This window comes from Littorina saxatilis, linkage group LG7, assembly GCF_037325665.1.
Source record: "Littorina saxatilis isolate snail1 linkage group LG7, US_GU_Lsax_2.0, whole genome shotgun sequence".
In the NCBI taxonomy this organism is placed as follows: Eukaryota; Metazoa; Mollusca; class Gastropoda; order Littorinimorpha; family Littorinidae; genus Littorina; species Littorina saxatilis.
Genome location: NC_090251.1, coordinates 48,184,853 through 48,191,491, shown reverse-complemented (window position 1 = coordinate 48,191,491; position 6,639 = coordinate 48,184,853). Strand labels below are relative to the sequence as shown.

Genomic DNA, 6,639 nt, shown 5'->3' with positions numbered 1-6,639 from the left:
AAAGATAATGCAGTATGCTTTTCTATTTCAAGTTGTTTAGTAGTTTAGTAACAAACCGGTCTCTGAGTTAATATGAGTGTTTGTTTATTAATGTATTTGTTTTGCTTGTTTCTCAGAACAACAGACTACACCTACAATAAACATTCGTTCGCGTCTCTCTCTCTCTCTCTCTCTCTCTCTCTCTCTCTTTTTTTTCTCTCTCTCTTTCACCCTTTCTCTCTCTCTCTCTCTTTCTCCCTTTCTCTCTCTTTCTCTCCCTCTCTTTCACCCTTTCTCTCTCTCTCTCTCTCTTTCCCTTTCTCTTCCTTTGTCTTTCTTTCTCCCTTTGTCTCTCTTTCTCGTTCTTTCACTCCCTCTCTGTCTCTCCCTGTATCTCTCTCTCCCCCCACCCCTTTCTCTCTCTAGCTCTCTCTCTCTCTCTTTTTCTCTCTCTCTCTTTCACCCTTTCTCTCTCTCTCTCTCTCTCTTTCTCCCTTTCCCTCTCTTTCTTTCCCTCTCTCCCTTTATCTCTCTCTCTCTCCCTTTCCCTTTGTCTATCTTTCTCCCTGTGTCTCTCTCTCTCGTTCTCTCACTCCCTCTCTGTCTCTCCCTGTATCTCTCTCTCCCCCCACCCCCTCTCTCTCTCTCTCTCTCTCTCTCTCTCTCTCTCTCTCTCTCTCTCTCTCTTTTGCAAACTTCGGGACCGTATATTTATTTGGTAGAGCACTGGATATGTGACGGATTCCAATCCAGTGTGCATACTCAGAGACGGTGAACATGTCCCACCCTCCTGTAACCACAGTGGTACATAAAAGACCTCGGTCATTGTGCCATTAGTGCAGGTGGCTGATTACATCTAAACACGCACACCCGCTTGGTAGCGCGACTCTTGTTGCTGCTGGCGTTTCACTGGGAGAAAGCAACTCGAATTTCCAAACAATGGAATGATAAAGCTCTTGAAATGAAATAAAATATAATTATAGCAGGGCAATACTTATATGTTGATGTGCTATCCTAATGCACGCAATAATGTTTTGTTATCTCGTTTATTTCAGGTTTGATTAACACGCAGACTAGTTCCTGGTCCGGTGTGTCCTCTACCAGTACCACTCCCCATCCTGCAAACGAGAGGTGTTCAGATCAGTTCCAAGAACCGCAGTATGAAGACTTCGTTCCTCCTGGCGTGCGTCTCATCTCCGACGTAGACTCGACGTCAACTGCCGCGTCATCATCTATGACACAAACTTCAACCGTTTCTGTGGCAACTACTATATCGTCCTCAGCGTTGTTTTCTATGTCGACGGCTGAATCATTTGTTGTGCACCAAGCTTCTTCATCATCTGCATCCCTGACTGTACTGTCATCGCTGTCTGTCACTGCGTCATCTTTTGTATCACTATCTACGTCATCATCTGTGTCACCAACTGCGTCATCGTATGCGACTCCTACAGCGGCAGCAGCTTTTACACAAATCATAGCATCATCTGTTTCACAAAGTACGGGTTCATCCACAACATTGTCAACATCATATGAAAAGCAGAGTACTGCGGATTTTATGAGTACTCCCTCACTCGAACAAACTAGCAAAACGGTCACGGAAGAAATGGCGAACACAACAGTACCTTCGTATAACACACCATCACCAGGAACGACAACCAAGCGGTTGTGTGCTTGCGCTTGTCGCGGCAACAGTAGCCTCCCTTTACCTGAAAATGAGACGATCGATCTGGAGGTGATTTCAAGGAAAGAAACATCAAAATACAGACGATCTAAAACCTCAGCCTACGTGGAAAGACCGATCAACACTGGGATGGGCATCGCTTTTGTTATTGGTAGCTTTTCTTTCGTATTTTGCATAATGCTGTTTGATTTGAGTAGAATTCAAAAGTGTCAACAATCTAAAACTAAAGTACGACAGATTTCTCTAGGCGTTACGTGAATAGAAATCAGACAGCCGCCAATCCATCATTCTGTCCGGCTATTCATCCATCCATTAAAGTACTGTTCATCGATTACTGTGTGGCCGGACAAGTCAATCCATCATTCCGTTCGTCTATCCATCCATCCATTGACGTACTGTTCATCGATTACTGTGTGGCCGGACAAGTCAATCCATCATTCTGTTCGTCTATCCATCCATCCATTGAAGTACTGTTCATCGATAACTGTGTGGCCGGACAAGTCAATCCATCATTCTGTCCGTCTATCCATCCATCCATTGAAGTACTGTTCATCGATTACTGTGTGACCGGACAAGTCAATCCATCATTCTTTTCTTTTTATCCATCCATCCATTGAAGTACTGTTCATCGATTACCGTGTGGCCGGACAAGTCAATCCATCATTCCGTTCGTCTATCCATCCATCCATTGAAGTACTGTTCATCGATAACTGTGTGGCCGGACAAGTCAATCCATCATTCTGTTCGTCTATCCATCCATCCAATGAAGTACTGTGCATCGATTACTGTGTGACCGGACAAGTCAATCCATCATTCCGTTCGTCTATCCATCCATCCATTGACGTACTGTTCATCGATTACTGTGTGGCCGGACAAGTCAATCCATCATTCTGTTCGTCTATCCATCCATCCATTGAAGTACTGTTCATCGATAACTGTGTGGCCGGACAAGTCAATCCATCATTCTGTTCGTCTATCCATCCATCCATTAAAGTATTGTTCATCGATTACTGTGTGACCGGACAAGTCAATCCATCATTCTGTCCGTCTATTCATCCATCCATTGAAGTATTGTTCATCGATAACTGTGTGGCCGGACAAGTCAATCCATCATTCTGTTCGTCTATCCATCCATCCATTGAAGTACTGTTCATCGATAACTGTGTGGCCGGACAAGTCAATCCATCATTCTGTCCGTCTATCCATCCATCCATTGAAGTACTGTTCATCGATAACTGTGTGGCCGGGAAAGATTTGATTAGGAGGGCTGTGTGTGTAAATAAGCAAAGAGTGTAAGTACTCTTTTTTGTCCTTTATTACATTTTTTGCACAAATCTTCTTCTTCTTCTGCGTTCGACGATTTGTCGTAGTAAGCGTAGACATCCGGTCTGCTCCCCGCCTAATGGCCGATGTCTTCCGTCTTCGGGGGACTACGTGGGTTTAAATTTGGAGTGGTCCTTCTCCTAGAGGAGTTTCCTTGCAGGGATAGTGAGCCTCCTCTGCCCTCGTTTTAATTTTGGAGTGATCTTCTCCTAGGACAGCTGCCTTCCAGGGTTGACGAGCCTGTCCTGCCCGGCTATTTAACCCATAGTTGGGGGTTGGTTCGTGGGCACTAGGGCGTATCCACACGCCGGTGGGCCTGCATGCCACACGTCTAGGGGCCAACCACCTCCGAGTCCTTGTAGTTCAGCCTGGGGCCTTTCGGTACCCAGTTCACGCCTGTCGCCACGATGGAGGCACTACAAAGGGCTTGCTGTGGAGAGGTTATGTACTGGCAGGAGAGACTGACGCAGGCTGCTCTCTTTTCGCGTTGTCCTGAAAAGGACGGTGCTAGCCAGCGGTGAGGGCTGAAAGCGAGAAGTGACAAGCGCAAAACACTTCGCCAACACACTAGACACATCACACAACCATTTGACAGGCTTTGCACAAATCGATTTGGTTGTTTGTAGTTTTGTTCTTGCATGACAAGAGGTAAAAAGAAAAACAAAATAAAGGGTTAAAATGCCAACCCTGCATTTAGCTAAATGTTGAACTACTGTGACATCGACTTGTCTGCTTTGCGGTTTATTGTCTGATTAGCGGTATTATAGACGCGCAAGAAAACGTGGATCTTAATTACAGCGTCCGTGATAACTGTCACGAAAATCAGACCTCATGATGTTATTCGCAAGAAGATGCAGGAAGTTCGTTATGACAGTGTTCAGATTTCGTCTGCTCCGTAGAATATGTCATCTACCTGTTAGCTGTAGACATAGCAAGACAATTTAAAGTTGAACATTCTGTGCTGGAAATAATTTCATTATCACCGTGTATTATCATAGAGAAAAAGAATATTGCTTACAAAGTGTACATTTTGTTGAACATGATACATTGTGAACGTTTGCCACACCGCACTTCGCACTGACAGAAATGGCCAATCGATTTACCTACATACGTCAATTATGACATGCTCGATTGTGACAGATTTACACAATACACTACACTTTTGTTGTCTTTGGTTGTTGCTTTTACACTCTGTGTGTGTGTGTGTGTGTGTGTGTGTGTGTGTGTGTGTGTGTGTGTGCGTGCGTGTGTGTGTGTGTGTGTATGTGTGTGTGTGTGTGTGTGGTGTGTGTGTGTGTGCGCGCGCGTGTGTGTGTGTGTGTGTGTGTGTGTGTGTGTGTGTGTGTGTGTGTGTGTGTGTGTGTGTGCAATCGCAGACACCTAGTGGACAGATCCTCGTGAAACTTTATGTGACGTTTCTTTCAAATGATATCTTCACACGTTTTTGAACCTTTTTTCCGGTAAAAGTTTTACATTTCTTTATATTTGGCATTTCACAAGAGTTGAAACCGCAATGTGACGACTTCAGTGTAATATCTCACTGATTGAAATTTCGATTTAAACAATCTTTGACTCGACCCAGACTATAGGCTTGCATTTCATCTAGGAAGCTTAACATGAATTAATTAATCTGTTCATTAAACTACTTAGAATTTTATTTGAAATTGAACTTTTAATAACAGAATAAAGAGATTATATTGCAGATTATATCATTTCCTGAATCCATACATTTCTAGATTAACTTACTCTAAAACTGTTTGTATAATTTAAAAAAAACGTTTATGCAATAGGTCCTATATTCGCATCCTCCACTACGGGTTTGGGCTAGCCAGGCCGTAGTATAGTCTTCGTGTATAGTATTTTTTTTTGTGGTCTTTTTATTTCTCGCTCTCACGCGCAGTCACCATTGTTCCGCATTGTCAAAATGTCAAAAAAAACTGCACCGGATTTTGTTTCTCCAATTTATTCTAGCTATTCAAACACAAGTGACTCATGCAAACTCGCAAACTCACTCAATCAATTGCTACCACCTGTCTACTCACCCAACCAATTACTTAATTACTATCGACCCACCCTTTTTCCTCCCTAACCTCCTCTTTCACTCACGCATTTAGTCAAAACAAATAATGAGGGAATGATCGAGTGACTGATATTTGAGAGAAGAAAAAAACCACATCGATTTTTGTTATTGAAACAGACTGGTGTGACATGATCTCTCACCTTTAGTTAAACAGTGTAGATACAACATTTATCATGAATATGAAGGGGTATTCCATAATCCAAAGTAGGCTATTTACCGAAAGAACACTACACAGGAAACACAGTTGAAAGCGAGTGTGTACCCAGAGTACAACACACCTCAGGCCAGAGGTCGTCCAGTTGAATGGTATATAACGTATAAATACGTTATATACCATTCAACTGGACGACCTCTGGCCTGAGGTGTGTTTTACTCTGGGTACATTCTAAGAAAGAAACTTCAACGCTAACTTCCTTGTGGGTGTGTACCCCGGGTGCAAGGCACTTCAGGCAACTGGTCATTGAGGGTATGTCTGACACTCCGAGCAACAGTCTTCGCTACCCGTGTGGGGCGTGTTGACAGTGGTACCGTCTGTCGACAGTTTTGCCTCAGGTGGTGTAAGGACACATTTCTTCCCGCGTCACCTTCCTCTACTTCTTCTTCTTCTTCTTCGTTCATGGGCTTAGACTCCCACGTTCACTCATGTTTTTAGCACGAGTGGATTTACGTGTATGACCGGTTTTTACCCCCGCCATTCTGGCAGCATACGCCGATTTCAGGGGAGATGCCGCGTAACCAATCATGAACATAAGCATACGTCTTTCTAGGTTTTACATGAGGTAAGAGCATCCTTCCTCTTGGACCCAAGGCACCCCCCCACCCCCGCCCCCCGCTCCTCACCTAACACATCTCTCCATCTGAAAAATGTACAGAAAATTTAAAGAAAAGAATGTCCACTCTGCACAGAGAAGCAGCCAGGCTGCTGATTTTCGGCATCTGTCTAAGTGGAAAGTTGCTCGCATTCCACGTGTAAGCCTGCACGGATGTACGCTGATGTACGAGATGACCTACACGGGAAGGAAGGGACTAGACCGGCACGGTTGGCCTAGTGGTAAGGCGCCCGCCCCGTGATCGGGAGGTCGTGGGTTCGAACCCCGGCCGGGTCATACCTAAGACTTTAAAATTGGCAATCTAGTGGCTGCTCCGCCTGGCGTCTGGCATTATGGGGTTAGTGCTAGGACTGGTTGGTCCGGTGTCAGAATAATGTGACTGGGTGAGACATGAAGCCTGTGCTGCGACTTCTGTCTTGTGTGTGGCGCACGTTATATGTCAAAGCAGCACCGCCCTGATATGGCCCTTCGTGGTCGGCTGGGCGTTAAGCAAACAAACAAACAAACAAACAAACAAACAAACAAACAAAGGAAGGGACTATAGAACATGGTTGGTTATCCTCTGTCTTCATTCTCTGGCGCCATCATCAGCAAACACAAACCCACACGCACACACATCGAACACATTGAAATGATGGCATAGTTACAGAGATGCTAAAAGATCTTTCAATTATGATTCTGGAGAACAAAATAACCAATTAACAAAAAAACAGATTATAATTGATTTGAATTGTGCGACAGCTTCT

At 44.3% G+C, this 6,639-nt stretch overlaps 1 long non-coding RNA gene across 1 annotated transcript in view; it reads left to right on the top strand.

Moving 5' to 3' along the window:
• LOC138971667 (uncharacterized) overlaps positions 1 to 6,639 on the top strand; it is a 170,553-nt gene that overhangs the window by 94,779 nt on the left and 69,135 nt on the right. The window lies entirely within an intron of this gene.